Source organism: Piliocolobus tephrosceles, chromosome 20, assembly GCF_002776525.5.
Source record: "Piliocolobus tephrosceles isolate RC106 chromosome 20, ASM277652v3, whole genome shotgun sequence".
Taxonomy (NCBI): Eukaryota; Metazoa; Chordata; class Mammalia; order Primates; family Cercopithecidae; genus Piliocolobus; species Piliocolobus tephrosceles.
Window position 1 is genome coordinate 43,462,977 of NC_045453.1, and position 16,850 is coordinate 43,479,826.

At 41.2% G+C, this 16,850-nt stretch overlaps 1 protein-coding gene and 1 non-coding gene across 6 annotated transcripts in view; one reads left to right on the top strand and one right to left on the bottom strand.

Moving 5' to 3' along the window:
- The window catches only part of DTD1 (D-aminoacyl-tRNA deacylase 1), a 191,226-nt gene that overhangs the window by 163,014 nt on the left and 11,362 nt on the right, over positions 1-16,850 (bottom strand). The gene's annotated exons all lie outside the window — the stretch shown is intronic.
- Positions 10,379-10,498, top strand: LOC111546541. Its single transcript, XR_002732810.1, has one exon. It is a non-coding gene; the product is annotated as a U6atac minor spliceosomal RNA (small nuclear RNA).

Sequence of the window (16,850 nt, forward strand, 5' to 3'; positions counted from 1 at the left end):
ACAAGGAAAGACAAGGCAATCACCACATTTTGGGAGAGACTAAGAAGCTGCAACAACTAAACACAGTTTGGAATTCTGGATTGAATCCTGGACCAGAAAAAAGCACATCAGTGGGACAACTGGCAAAATTCAAATAAGGTCTGTAGTTTAGCCAATAGTATGTTACCAGTGTTAATTTCCTCATTTTGATAACTGTACTATGTAAGATGTTATCAACAGAAGTTGGATGAAGCTTATTATTTGTCAAACTTTTCTGTAAGCCTAAATTATTTCAAAATCAGAAGTTAACAGCCAGGCGTGGTGGCATGCACCTATAGTTCCAGGTATTTGGGAGGCTGAGAGGCAGGAGGATCACTTGAACCAGGAGTTAAAGACCAGCCTGGGCAACATGGCAATACTCTACCTCTTAAAAAATTTGTTCTTTAAATTAAGTATGGTGGCACATGCCCATAGTCCCAGGTACTTGGAGGCTAAGGCAGGAGGATTGCTTGAGCCCAGGAGCTCAAGGCTGCAGTGAGATATGATCATGACACTGTACTCTAGCCTGGGTGACAGAATGAGACCCTATCTCAAAAAAAAAAAAAAAAAAAAAAAGCCTATGAAAGCTGTAGGAAAGTTTTTAAAAATAAAAATGAATAAAATGAAATACAAAAGAATTAAAGAAATATATTCCATCCAGCATTTTAGTTGGTTCAGTTGTTTGCCCAAGCCACTAGAAGGCTGGCGTTGCCACCAACTGAGATAGGTAAACTGACAGTGGCATGGTTTGGGGTTAGGAAGTGAAATTAAGAGGTCTGGGTTAGACACATTGAGTTTGGGGGTCTCTTAGATACCCAAGTAGGAATATGTAAACAGGCAGCCAATCTTAATGTGTCTAATGCAGGGACCCAGAGAATTCATAAATTTAACACAATCCAGGTAAAAATAATATGATTACTTTCTGGAAGTATATAAGCTGATTTAAAAATTCATATGAAAAAATAAACATTTAAGAAGAGCTAGGAAAAACTCTAAAGAACAATGTGGGAGAAATTAACCTTACCTAATAGGAAAGCATAGTAAAAATCCTCAATAACTAAAAAAGTGTGTTCAGCATATAAACAGATAAGGCAGACGGACAAAAAAGATAGAAACCAAATTTTTTCAGTGAATGGAAGATTTTTTAAATTAAAATTATAAACTAAAAATAATAAAGTTTAAAAGTTCAAAAATACATACAAGAATTTACTGGAAGATAAAGCCAGAAACTCAAATTAGTAAAGCTAAAGGTGGCTTTTTAAATAAATAGTTTTGTGGCCGGGCGCGGTGGCTCAAGCCTGTAATCCCAGCACTTTGGGAGGCCGAGACGGGCGGATCACGAGGTCAAGAGATTGAGACCATCCTGGCTAACATGGTGAGACCCCGTCTCTACTAAAAAATACAAAAAACTAGCCGGGCGAGGTGGCGGGCGCCTGTAGTCCCAGCTACTCGGGAGGCTGAGGCAGGAGAATGGCGTGAACCTGGGAGGCGGAGCTTGCAGTGAGCTGAGATCCGGCCACTGCATTCTAGCCCAGGCGACAGAGTGAGACTCCGTCTCAATAAATAAATAAATAAATAAATAATAAATAAATAAATAAATAAATAAATAGTTTTGGGAAGCCATTTAGAGAGTGAGACTCCGTCTCAATAAATAAATAAATAAATAAATAAATAAATAAATAAATAGTTTTGGGAAGCCATTTAGTAAATACCTGAAGAAAAAGATAAGTGTTCAACCCACGCTTTACATTTATATGGGATAAACTACAAACAGATAAAAGATTTCAAAGTAAAAACTGAAAGCAAAAAAGCAGAAGAGGAGGCCGAGTATGGTGGCTCATGTCTGTAATCCCAGCACTTTGGGAGGCCGAGGCAGGCAGATAGCCTGAGCTCAGGAGTTCGAGACCTGGGCAACATGGTGAAATCCCATCTTTACTAAAATACAAAGAATTAGCCAGGTGTGGCGGTGTGCGCCTGTAGTCCCAGCTACTCAGGAGGCTGAGGCAGGAGAATCACTTGAACCCAGGAGGCAGAGGTTCCAGTGAGCCAAGATCGCACCACTGCACTCCAGCCTGGGCAACAGAGTGAGACTCATCTCCAAAAAAAAAAAAAAAAAAAAAAAAAGCAGGAGAGGGAAAAATAGCCAAATTTCTTTGTAATTTTGGAGTAGAAAATGTCATATGAATCATAGGAAACTTGATTCAAAAGCCAGCAGCCATTTCAAAAAATTGACAATCTACTGCTTAAGGATCAAAATTGTCTACCCAGCAGTCCCTTAAGCAAGGTCAAAGAGCAAATGACAAAATAGAGAAAGATATTCGCAACTCACAGCATGTATAAAGCACTCACAGAAATAAAGAACCTGACAAATAACTTCACAGAAAAAATAAACAGGCCAGGGGAGGTAGCTCATGCCTGTAATCCCAGCACTTTGGGAGGCTAAGGTGGGAAGATAGCTTGAGCCTAGGAACTTGAGACCAGCCTGGGTAACATAGTGAGACTCTGTCTCTACAAAGTATAAAAATAGCCAGGCACGGTGACTCACGCCTGTGATCCCAGCACTTTGGAAGGCCGAAGCAGGCAGAATACCTGAGATCAGGAGTTCGAGACGAGCCTGGCCAACATTTTTTAGTAGAAACCCCATCTCTACTAAAAATACAAAAATTAGTTGGGCGTGGTGGTGGGTGCCTGTAATCCCAGCTACTCAGGAGGCTGAGGCAGGAGTATCACTTGAACCAGGGAAGTGGAGGTTGCAGCGAGCCAAGATGACGCCATTACACTCAAGCCTGGGCAACAAAAGCAAAATTCCATCTCAAAAAAAAAAATATTTTGTATATGTGTGTGTGTGTATAATTATATATCTCTATATGTATACATATATATGTAAACATATATACACACATATGTATGTATATATAACTTTTGTATTATTATATATGTATTAATATGTATTAATATTACATATGTATTTAGATATATAATTTTTATATATATTAGCTGGGCATGGTGGTACATGCCTGTGGTCCCAGCTACTCAGGAGGCTGAGGTGGGAGGATTGATTTAGCCTGGGAGGTCAAGGCTGCAGTGACCCATGATCATGATGCCACTACACTCCAGCCTGGATGACAAAGAGCCAGATCCTGTCTCAAAAAAACAACAAAAAAAGGACAAAGCACATAAACAGCTAAGAGAAAAGGAAATACAAGTCAGTCAAACGTCTGAAAAAATGTCCAACCACACACTGTACATTAAAACTACAATGGGGTTCATTCCATCCTGGCTAACACGGTGAAACCCCGTCTCTACTAAAAAATACAAAAAAAAAAAAAAAACTAGCCGGGCGAGGTGGCGGGCGCCTGTAGTCCCAGCTACTCGGGAGGCTGAGGCAGAAGAATGGCGTGAACCCGGGAGGCGGAGCTTGCAGTGAGCTGAGATCCGGCCACTGCACTCCAGCCTGGGCGACAGAGTGAGACTCCGTCTATTAAAAAAAAAAAAAAAAAAAAATACAATGGGATAGCTATCAGATGGGTGAAATTCTAGAAGTTCAAAATACACTCTGCCAACAGAGCTAGGAGAAATATGGTAATCTCACACTGCAGAAAGGTGCGGTGCCTACAAACAGCCATCTGGCACCATCTAACCCATTTCTGAGAATTTCTCCAACAGGTATCTCCTGACTGCATATGAAGTGGCACACGTACAAATGTATTCATCATGTCACTGTTTTTAAAAGACAAAAATTAGAAATAGCCCAGGAGTCCAACAATACAAGATCTATTAAATAAGCCAGGCTATAGTCCTGCCATAGAACAGTACACAGCAGCTTAAAAAGAGAGATTTAATTTGTTCAGAATAGAAGAGAAGAAAAAAGAAGTCTCCATGAACTGGTATGAAAATAATCTCTAGGATACACTGTGAAATTTTTTTTAAAGCCAAGATATAAAACGGTACCTCACATCACACCTTTTGTATAGAAAGGGAAATATTTTTTAAAAATTCATATTTGCTCACATTTGCAAATGGATAGATGGATAGAAAAAATTAATAAAAGTGATTATCTCTAGAGAGCAAGCAAAACAGGCTGGACAGAGACACAAATGAGAGCAAACCTTTCCAATTTAGACCTTTTCATATCATTTTGATATTTGAACTACCTCATCATACTACCTATTCAAGCATTAATTAGAAGAATAAAGTTAGAGGACTCATACCTCCCAATTTCAAAACTTACTACAAAGTTACAGTAATCAAAACAGTATGGTACTGTGTAAGGACAGAAACATAGAACAATGAAATAGTCTGAGAGTCCAGAAGTAAACTCTCATATATATGGTCACAAATATATATGTGTGTGTGTATATGTATATACATTATATTATATATATACATTACAAAAAATTATATATATAGAGTATATATATATTCTACAATTTTTTTTCCTGAATTCATAGTCCCTGAATCAATAAGGTTTTGAACTCTTCCCATTCCTCCTGTTGAATGATTCAGACTTTTCCTTGCATCCCAAGTCACCTTACTTACTTGGATTGTAACAACAGTGAACAGAAGTTTCTTTCTACCTATGCCTGTATCTTCTTTTAAAAATTGTCTTTATTTCTTCCAATTGAATTGCCATAATAGACTCTTGGGCAAGGAGAAAGAGCTGATCCTGCAATTCATGGCCAGAAGTGTGAAGGAAATTCAGGAAGTGAGATAAAAGTGAGGAAGGAGAATAAGAACAGGAGGGGGAAAGAGCCCAGAGAGAATGGAAAGAATAGAAAGGATGACAAAGTCACCAAAATGGGCCAGTCCTCATCTCCTGAGACCCAGAGGCATTCATTGCACAAAATAACAAAGCACCCACTGTGCATAAGGCACGCCGCCATTACTGCAGGAGTGCAAAATCCCTCCATACCACTGACACTGCTTTTTTAAAAAAAATTTTTTTAGAGACAGGGTCTTACTCTATCACCCAGGCTAGAGTGCAGTGGTGTGACCATAGCTTGCTGCTGCCTTGAACTCCTGGGCTCAAGCAATCCTCCTGCCTCAGCCTCTCAAGTAGCTGGGACTACAGGCATGCACCACCACACTCAGCTAATTTTTTCTTTTCTTTTCTTTCTTTTTTTTTTTTTTTTTTTGTAGAGATGGGGTCTTGCTATGTTGCCCAGGCTGGTCTAGAACTCCTGGGATGAAGTGATTCTCCTGCTTCGACCTCCCAAAGTGCTGGGATTACAGGCGTGAGCCACTGTGGTGGCTGACATTGCTTTTAGGGTGACCATGGTTATTTTAGGTAGGGGAAGGGAGAACTGGCAAGATCAGGTTGCTATTCACAATAGATAATCAACTAAGCAAACAAGGAAATCACGAAAAGATAGAGTTTAACAATGAAAGTGGATACAGTTTGCCATTTGGGAAAAGGGATGCTAAACTGTAGCTATGGAGATGATGTATGTGTAAGACCAAAAAAGAGACATGCAGGAATAAATAAGGAAGTCAGTAAGCAAATTAGTGAATAGAATGAAAGAAAAGAATGAGAGAAAATATAAACCTATTTGGCCAAAATCAGCTGGATAGCTGTGCCAAACTTTTACACAAGAGCATCAGCCTGTACCACAGTTTGCCAACCCTACCATTCATTAACAATGAAGACACGATCCCACGTTGTAATTTCCTTTGCCATCATAGTCTTTGCCAAAGTATATAAAACAGGCTTCCACTGAAAGTTCACTCATGCTGTTAAAATGCTTTAAATAGTAAACAGTAGAAAATTAAACAAATCCACAGAAATCAAGTACTAAGCACAAAACAAAAACTAGACGTGGTCTTCCAGCTCCTGGCACCTTTTTGCATTATGAAGTGGGAGAGGCACGGGCATCATGGATGTCCCACAGAGCACACAGAGCAGAAGCGGTCATACACTGCTGCTCTCCTAACCTGTCTGTCCACATTTCTCTAGCTCTTAGACGCCCACAACAAATCAGACCCAGCAGAGAATATACAGGTAATCCTCTTGAATACTGCAGCAGCTTCTGATTTGCTGAACAAAGCTGACCGGTGAATGTTTTCCTGAGCCCATTACAAACGCCTCAGAGCTGGAACTAGAAGCTTGAGTGGAGGTTGCTCTTCTCCACTATTCCATTTTGGTATAACTTTTTTTTTTTTTTCTAACTATAAAAGCAATGCATGCTTAACACTCAACTTGGAGAGTGTTCAATGCCTCCTGTCAAATGAGGCCTTCAGCATTCATGTGAAGGCTGGAGATCCCTGAGGGGCTGCAGAGGACACAAGTGACCCAGTTTCCTGTGCCTACTCAGTCTGGGGACCCCATAATGCACCCTCAACCTTTAGCTCATTCTCAGTAGAATGGAAAATACGATAGGACTATGCACTACTAGAGTTTTTCCCCTAAAGCAACGATTTGAGAAACAGCCATGAAATGAGGAAAGTTCCACCCTTTGAGAGCAGCAGGGTTACGAGCTGTGGAAGACTAGAGATGGCTGCAAACTCTTTGACACTCCTGCTATTGCAGGGTGGGACTGTATCCCCTTCCCTTGAATCTGGGTAGGCTGTGAGACTGCTTTGACCAACACTGTATGACGGAAGTGAGGCTGTGCCACTTTCCAGGCCTGGTCTGAAGGGATCAGCACATCTGTTACCATCTTGGGATGCCTGCTCTTGTAATGCTCACAGTGAAGGAAGCCAGCACCACGTCATGAAGCCAACTGCCCTGAGACCACCAGGTTGGGAGGAGCCCAGCAACATGGCGAGGCCGAGGATGAGAAGTGGGGAGGAGTGGGGGGAGGAGAGTAGAAGGGGAAGAGGGTACACTGTGGCCGTTTCAGAAGAAGAAAGGAAGGAAGGGATTGAAGGAGAGTGGAAGAAAGAGTGAGCAAGAGGAAGGCAGGCAGGAAGGGAAGGAGGGAGGGAGGGAGGGAGAAGGGAAAATGTGTGCAAGCCTAGGGAGCTTGCTGGGACACAGGAAAAGCCTCTAAATGGGCCCACACAAAAACACTTCCTGATACTACAGCCTGCAGCTTCTCTCATCCTTCTCATCTCAGCTTAAATCTCTCTCCCGGCTGTCTTTGCCGCTAACAAACATAGGAGTCAGCCAGTGCACCAGATGACCAAGTTGCCAGATTGCCAACAGTGTTTTTCAGCAATGTGGTCTCTCTTCCACTCCTCCATCCAAGTCTGTCCCTGAACTTCCTGAACCTGCTCAGGCCAGTCACGCACCTGCCTAGAGCTGGGTACTCTAGCGGCTTTACTGGGGACCTGGCCATGAACTCTGGCATTTCTCCAGCCAAAGCAGACAGCTAATCCTCCTGCCCTGATGTTCATCCTATCCCTACCTTGTCTCCTATGCAAAGAGGAGTGCATTTTTACACAATGCATTCAGGATATCACCTGGCCCAGGTTTTCCTGAGAACTGCACTGCCACAGGGCTGCTTCTTAGGGTGTCCAGTCATCCTAGTTTGCCCAGGACTTAAGGGTTTCTAGGGATATGGGATGCTCAGTGCTTGAGCAGGAACATGCTGGGAAAACCTGATCTCTCCTCTGAGGCTGGTCTGTCCAGTGCCCCAGGTCACTACAATAGAAGAAGAGGCTCAGAGAGTTTTTAAAAGAAAAATAGGCCAGATGCAGTGGCTCACACCTGTAATCCCAGGACTTTGGCAGGCCAAGGCGGGCAGATCACTTGAGCCCAGGAGTTTGAGACCAGCCTGGGCAACATGGCAAAATTGTCTCCAATCTTTTACACTTTGTGTAAAATATAAAAGAAAAACAGTGGGGGTGTTTCCAATTTAAACCACATGCACCAGTCAATATTTAACGAAGGGCAACAGTACATACCCACATACAGGCATAAAGATCAACAACATTCTGCATGGGGATTGGTTTGATGAGTCAGGAAGATTCAACAAATGACCTACACACAGCTCTGGCAAAATCATGCCCAAGCACATGTGCAGCCACCACCTTAGTGCCTAACCCTGTTATTCATCCCTAACACTCCCTCAAAGCATGTATCACACCAGTCACCTCAGAAGGTTCTGCGGACACTTGTTTCTGAAAGGAGAATCGCTCATATACAACTGGTAAATGAAAGTGCATATACCACAAAGGCTGCATCTGGGCAGAGGTGGGTTTTCTCAGACAAGGAGAGCCAGAATAGTGGGAATAAAATGACGGCCTTCAGCAAAAAAGCCCTAAGCACTGGCAGCAGAAGCCCCTAAAAATATCTTATGAAAATAAAAAACAAGTGCCTACTGCCTTCCAACCCAGCCACAGGACTTTGGCGTTCTGCTATTAACTCCATTTTTCCCATAAGCCTGAGAGTTTTAGCAGCGGTTTTGCAGAGCAGGAGGTTTCTTAGGAACGTTTACCACGCTGTGGCAGAAACAGCCACACTGGTTTAGTATCTCTCTTCTCTAGACCATGAGCTCCTTCAGGGCAGGAATTGCATCACTCTTACTTGGCACTATATACCCAGAGCCTAGCACAAGGGCTGACAGATAAAGTGTCTTATTGATGGATAAGTCACAAAACTGACTTGAATGGAACCAATAACATCTTCTGTAGCAGAAACAGGACTAAAATCCTGGATGAACATCACTGTTCAGAGAGGAAGGACACTCTGGCCTCAGGGCACACTGCTCCCCTTCCTAGGCCCAAATGAGGCCCAAAAACCCCTCTGCTGATTTCCTTGATCATGACGGAGAAGGCAGGAAAGTCCCAGTAGACTCAATAAATACAGAAAGGTAACAGAAAAGGGCCAGGCGCAGTGGCTCACGCCTGTAATCCTGGCACTTTGGGAGGCGGAGGTGGGCAGATCACTTGAGGTCAGGAGTTCCAGACCAATCTGGCCAACATGGTAAAACCCTGTCTCTACTAAAAATACAAAAATTAGCCAGGTGTGGTGGCGGGCACCTGTAGTCCCAGCTACTCAGGAGGCTGAGGCAGGAGAATCGCTTGAACCTGGGAGGAGGAGGTTGCAGTGAGCCCAGATTGCGCCAGTGCACTCCAGCCTGGGCGACAAAACGAGACTGTCTCAAAATAAAATAAAAGAAAGATAACAGAAAAGGTCAATAAGCCAAGAAGATGTGAATTTTACAGTGAAGCAAAGATATGAGTGAAGCTCAGGTTCTAGAGACAGCTGCTGGTTCAAGTCCAGGCTCTGCCACTTATGTGCTGAGTGACCTTCCATAGGTTACTCTGCTGCACCTCACCTACAGAATGGCAGTAATCCTCATATTCACCTCTTAGGATTGTTGTGAGGATCCAACGAGATAAAGAATGAAACAGTGTTTGCTCTGCACAGGGTCTGTATAACAAGCCCTCAACAGAGGTATTTGGGCATGTTATTAACTAACAACAATAATAAACATGTATGGGCCGGGCGCGGTGGCTCACCCCTGTAATCCCAGCACTTTGGGAGGCCAAGGCAAGTGGATCACAAGGTCAGAAAGTCGAGACCAGCCTGGCCAAGATGGTGAAACCCCATCTCTACTAAAAACACAAAAATTAGTTAGCCAGGCACGGTGGTGGGCGCCTGCAATCCCAGCTACTCAGGAGGCTGAGGCAGGAGAATCGCTTGAACTCAAGAGGCGGAGGTTGCAGTGAGCTGACATCGCGCCACTGCACTCTAGCCTAGGTGACAGAGCAAGACTCTGTCTTAATAGTAAAAATAATAATAAAAAACATGTGTGAGGACCAAACCGTAACTAGCTTCCCATCCAGGGTTCCACTGTATACGGAACAAGTGAAAGAACTTGGGGTTATATTACCAAGCAGGCCATAAAACTACAGGAGCCAAAAGAGCCGGCCTGCTGTTGCTGTAGGCACATGCACCACAGCAGGGACTATGTGGGAAGAGCTGCAGCAGATGAGGAAATGTCCCTAATCCCCCTCTCTGGCAGGGATGTGCAGAACACAGATAAGGAACAAAGGGGACAACGATCTTCTGTCACTAACAACAAATAAGAAAAATCAAATATAAATGTAAGATAAAATTTCACTTAGGAAAGGAGAAGGGAGTGAAAAAACGTTAAATCTAATTAAACTTTACGTTTTAAAGCTGCTGAAGTGGTCTTAAAACTCCTAAAATAAAGAAAATGTATTTAGCATTTCATCTGCATTCCAACGTCCCTTGGGCTCACAGAGTCTTTTCATTCTGGAGCTGGAAGCCAAATTCTCAAAATTAACCAAAAGACAGCAAATGTGTAACGCATGCTCTATGCATTTTGTTTCACTGGAGGCTGTAAAAGAGATAAGGCCAAAAAAAAAAGTGACACACTGTTGATATAATTGTAGGACTTCCGGAAGTTCAAAACATTTGGAAATAAATTTTGATTAAAACTGTCTGTATACGCTGTATGAAAGGACAGAAGGTTAGCTCTTGACAAGGATGGAAGGGGCCCTTGGCCTGACAACATGCATCAGGTTAAGGCATTGCTACCTACTTTGTAGCATCTAACCATGATTTTTGACTCTTATTAGGGGAATAAGAAAGTAAATCTATAACCAACATTAAAATTACTTCGCACTTGTAATCAAAATAGTTCTATGATTTGTCTTTGACTAGTCACAGAATTGTACATTCTGGTGTTTTCTGTTTTGTTTTGAGACAAGGTCTCGCTCTGTCACCCAGGCTGAAGTGCAGCAGCACCATCTCAGCTCACTGCAGCCTCAATCTCCTGTGCTCAAGTGATCCTCCCACCTCAGCCTCCTGAATAGCTGGGACTAGAGGCATGCAACCCCCATGTGTGGCTAATTTTTTTGCATTTTTTGTAGAGATGAGGTTTTGTCATATTGCCCAGGCTGGTCTTGAATTCCTGGGCTCAAGCAATCCACCCATCTTGGCCTCCCGAAGCGCTGGGATTACAGGCATGAGTCACCATACCCAGCCATAAATTCTGGTTTTATAAGCCCAAGTCATTTTACATTTGCTTTTCCAAAATGCATCGAATTGTAATTTTAAAATCCTTTAAAAGAAACTTTATAATTTATGTCAATTTTTCATCAAAATGACCAGATGTATTTTACACCATGAGCTTAAATTCTGATCCATTATGAAATTATTTATGATTGCCCCAGGCACTTCATATATATTACCTAGATAAAAATATCGATCATTTTAAAAAGTATGCCAGGTGTGGTGGCACATCATCTGTAGTCCCAGCTTGGGAGGCTGAGGAGGAAAGGATCACTTGAGCCCAGGACTTCAAGCCCAGCCTAGGTAGCATAGCAAGACCCTCTCTCTCAAAAAGAAATAAATAAATAAAAGGTGTTTTTAGGAATACAAACACCCAAAAATAATAAACACTCCTCTTTAAAAGCGTAGATGAAAGCAGTTTTGCTTTCATTCAAGCATTCCTTAACAACTATAAATGTTCACCCATTTAAAATGCCTTCACTTATGCTTTTCTGATATTCCTTGCTTTCATCTATGTTTCAAGGGACTTTAGAGTATTCTAAAACTCATCTGAGATTACTCAAAAATGGAATGATTCCACAAACACCTGCAAGCAGGGAAGAACAATGCTGGCAGCATCTAATCCTTGTCTCAGAAAAGAAAAATAATTACTCAGAGGACTTGACTTAATAACTCATTCTGTGAAGAAACATGTTTGCAGCAAACCACTTTGGAGGATCCCAGTGGACACACGGTAGGAAAAACCACTGGAGACCTCCATGACCAGACTTGTAAATGGAGTTCTAAATTTGGATATTTCCAGGAGAGGCAAATCTATTTTGCTCTATCAGAACCCAAGTAAGTGTGGGATTTGAATTAAGGTGGGAATGTTCTGTTCATCTAGAATCCATGTATTCTTATAGCAACTGGACATCTTTTACAAGTAGGAAGAGAATTAAAAGGAAATGCCAAGGAGGAGTAGGAATATCACCCATCTAAACATGAGCACATTGAATGAGCTGACAATCCTCAATGTGGACTCTGCTACAGAGCTTCAAAAACTTTTTCATAAATGTCATTAATTAAGGTTGAAAATAGGCCTAATAAAAAAAATCTGGGTTTGCTTAATCCAGAGAGAGAAAGTAAAGCATAGGAAACACTAAAGAGTTAACAATTAGGATGGGATTGGTGGCTCACGCCTGTAATCCCTGCACTTTGGGTGGCCACGTCAGGTGGATTGCTTGAGCCCAGGAGTTCAAGACCAGACTTGGCAACGTAGTGAAACACCATTTCTAATAAAAAAAACAAACAACAAAAAACAAAATCAGCCAATTGTGGTGGCACGTGCCTGTGGTCCCAGCAACTTGAGAGGCTGAGATAGGAGGATCACCTGAGCCCAGGAGGTGGAGGTTGTAGTGAGCAGAGAATTCGTACCACTGCATTCCAGCCTGGGTGACAGAGTGAGACCCTGTCTAAAAAAAATAATAATAATAATAATAATAATAATAATAATAAGGCCAGGCGCGGTGGCTCAAGCCTGTAATCCCAGCACTTTGGGAGGCCGAGACGGGTGGACCATGAGGTCAGGAGATCGAGACCATCCTGGCTAACACGGTGAAACCCTGTCTCTACTTAAAAAATACAAAAAACCAGCCGGGCGAGGTGGCGGGCGCCTGTAGTCCCAACTACTCGGGAGGCTGAGGCAGGAGAATGGCGTGAACCTGGTAGGCGGAGCTTGCAGTGAGCTGAGATCTGGCCACTGAACTCCAGCCTGGGCGACAGAGCAAGACTCCGTCTCACAAAAAAAAAAAAAAAAAAAAAAAAAAGTCTTTACAGAATCATAGCTCTCCTGAAAACCAGGACCATTATTCTGAGACATTTTCTAGGTAAGTCTTGATTAGTCGAACTAGGTTGGCACACCGAAAAAGAAACAGGTAAGCAGAGACCTAACTCTACATTATCCTATATGACAGCCATGACCTATACATGGCTATTGGACATTTGAAATGTGGCTAGTCTGAATTGTTAAGTATAAACTACACACGAGGTTTTGAAGACTTATTACAAAATTCTTAGCATAAAAGTGGGGAAAAGAGAAACTTATAGCACTAAATGTGTATATTAGAAAAGAAGAAGGAACTAAAATCAATAATCTAGGTTTCCTCCTTAGGAAACTAGAAAAACAAGAGCAATTAAATGCAAAGTAAGCAGAAGAAAATCAATAATAAAAATTAGAGCAGAGTGCTTGCTTCAGTAGCACATATACAAAAATTGGAACAATACAGAGAATATTAGCATATAATTTTTTTAAAAAAATAGAGCAAAAATCAATCATATTGACAATAGGAAATTGGTAGAGAAAATCAAACCAAAAGCTGGCTCTTTGAAAAAATAAAGTCAATAAGCTTCTAGAAAGGATAATTAAGAAAAAAAGAGAACACAAATCACCAATATCAAAAATGAAATAGAGGACATCACTATAGAGCCCATGGACATTAAAAAGAGGGTGAGGGGATACCATGAACAACTCTATATCCACAAATTTGATAACTTAGACAAAAAGACCAATTCCCTTAGTTTCTCAGGGTTCTCAAAGAAAAAAAATAAATTAATTAAGAAAAGACCAATTTCTTGAAAGGTACAATCTGCCAAAACTCTCACAAGAAGAAATAGACAGGTTGGGTGCAGTGGCTCATGCCTGTAATCCCAGCACTTTGGGAGGCCGAGGCGGGTGCATTACCTGAGGTCAGGAGTTTGAGATCAGCTCAGCCAATATGGTGAAACCCCTTCTCTACTAAAAATACAAAAATTAGCTGGGCATGGTAGCACACACCTGTAATCCCAGCTACTCAAAAGGCTGAGGCAGGAGAATCTCTTGAACCTGGGAGGCTAAGATCACGCCACTGCACTCCAGCCTGGGTGACCAAGCTAGACTCCATCTCAAAAAAAAAAAAAAAAAAGAAAGAAGAAGAAATAGACAATTTGGATAGACCTATGTCTATTGAGGAAATTGAATCAATATTTAATAACCTTTCAAAAAGAAAGCACCAGGCCCAGATGGGTTCATTGGTGAATTCTATCAAACATTTAAGGAATAAATTATACCAGTTCTCTACAATCTATCTCTTTCAGAAGATAGAAGCAGTAGAGATACTTCCTAACTCATTCTATGGAGCCAGAATCTACCCTAATACAGAAACCAAACAAAGAAATTACAAGAGCCGAGCGCAGTGGCTTATGCATGTAATCCCAGCACTTTGGGGCCTAGGCGTGTAGATCACTTGAAGTCAGGAATTCGAAACCAGCCTGGCCAACATGGTGAAACCCCGTCTCTACTAAAAATACAAAAATTAGCCAGGTGTGGTAGCACATACCTGGATCACAGCTACTCAGGAGGCTGAAGCATAAGAATCGTTTGAACCCAGAAGGCAGAGGTTGCAGAGCCAAGATTGCACCACTGCACTCCAGCCTGGACAACAGTCCAATACCTCTCATTAATACAGACACAAAAATCCTCGACAAAAAGCAAATAGAATCCAACAATGTATAAAAAGAATTATATACCATGATCAATGGGATTTATCCCAGGTATGCAAAGCTGGTTCAATTCAAAAATCAATTAATCAATCAAGCTAAAGAAGAAAAATCACATCATCACATCCATAAACACAGAAAAAGCATGTGATGAAATTTAATATCCAGTCATGATAGAAACTCTCAGTAAACTAGGAATGGCTTTTTTTTTTTTGGAGACAGAGTCTCACTCTGTCATCCAGGCTGGAGTACAGTGGTGTAATCTCGGCTCACTGCAACCTCCACCTCCCAGGTTCAAGGGATTCTCCTGCCTCAGCCTCCCAAGTAACTGGGATTACAGGTGCGTGCTACCACGCCTGGCTAATTTTTGTATTTTTAGTAGAAATGGGGTTTCCCATGTTGTCCAGGCTGGTCTCAAACTCCTGACTTCAGAAGATCTGACTACCTCGGCTTCCTAAAGTGCTGGGATTACAGGCGTGAGCCACCGCACCTGGCTGGGGGGAACTTCTTCAACTTGATAAACAGTATCTTCAAAAAACCTACAGCTAACATCATACTTCATGGTGGGAAACTAGAAGCTTTCCCACTAAGAGCAGAAATAAGCCAAAGATACCTCACTCACCACTCTTTCCAGCACTGGACTGGAAGTCCTAGCTAACGAAATAAGGCAAGAAAAGGAATTAAAAAAGAAAAATAAAACTGTCTTTGTTTGCAGATGACATGATCATCCAAGAAGAAAATCCTAAACACTAAACAAAAAAACTGAAGCCAGGCAGTGATTATAGCAAGGCTGCAGGATACAAAAGTCAATCGCTTTCCTATATACTAGCAATGAACAAGTGGAATTTGAAATTAAAAACACAATACTATTTACATTAGCACCCCCCAGAATGAAATACTTAGGTATAAATCTAAAAACTGCAGAAGATCTATATAAGAAAAATTAAAGAAGTGATTAAAGACATCAGAGCACTAAATAAATGGAGAGATATTCCATGTTCATAGAGAGATTCAATACAGTCAAGGTGTCAGTTCTTCCCAACTTGATCTTTAGACTCAATGCAATCCCAATCTAAATCCAGCAAGTTATTTTGCAGATATCAACAAACTGATTCTAAAGTTTATATGGGGAGGCAAAAGACCCAGAATGGTCAAAAAAATATTAAAAGAGAAGAACAAAGTTAGAGGGCTGGCACTATATGACTTCAATACTTATAATAAAGCTACAATAAATAAGACAGTGTGGTACTGATGAAAGAAGAGAGAAACAGACCAATGGAACAGAACAGAGAGCCCAGAATTCGACCCTGATAAATACAGTGAATTGATCTTTGACGAAGGAGCAAAGGCAATACAATGGAGCAAGGGGTCTTTTCAACAAATGATGTTGGAATAACTGGATATCCACATACAAAAAAGTGCATCTAGACAAAGACCACAGACTCTTCACAAAAATTATCTGAAATGAATCATAGGCCTAAATGTAAAATGCAAACCTATAAAGCTCCTGGAAGACAACAGGAAAAAATCTAGATTTTGTTGGGTAGGATGATGACTTTTCAGATACAACACCAAAGGCACAATCTATGAAAATAAGAATTGATAAGCTGAGCATTGTTAAAATTAAAATTTTCCCTTTCCATGAAAGGCAAGGAGAATGTCAAGAGAATGAAAAGACAAGCCACAGATTGAGAAAAAATATTTACAGAAGACATATCCTATAAAGGATGAATATTTGCAAATTGAATATTCACAGAAGACATATCTGATAAGGGATAAATATTTGCAAGTTGAATATTTGCAAAAGACATATCTGATAAAGGACTAGTATCCAAAATATAAAAAGAACTCTTAAAACACAGTAAGAAAACAATCCAATTTTTCAAAATGGGCCAAGGACCTTAACAGATACCTCACCAAAGATGATATATAGTAAATAAGCATATGAAAAAATGTTCCACATCATATGTCATCAGGGAAATGCAAATTAAAATGAGGTATCACTACATACCTATTAGAATGGCCAAAATCCAAAACAATGACATCATCAAATACTAGCAAGAATGGAGAGCAGCAGGAACTCTCATTCATTGCTGGTGGGAACGTAAAATGATCCAGCCACTTTGCAAGACAGTTTGGCAGCTTCTTGACAAACTAAACATACTCTTATTAAGTCTACCAATTGCATTTCTTGGTATTTGCACAAAAGAGCTGAAAACATATATACATACAAAACCTGCTATAAACACAGATGTTTGGCCAAGCACGGTGGCTCACACTTGTAATCCCAGAACTTTGGGAGGCTGAGGTGGGTGGATTACCTGAGGTCAGGAGTTCGAGACCTACCTGGCCAACATGGCAAAACCCCATCTCTACTACAAATATAAAAATT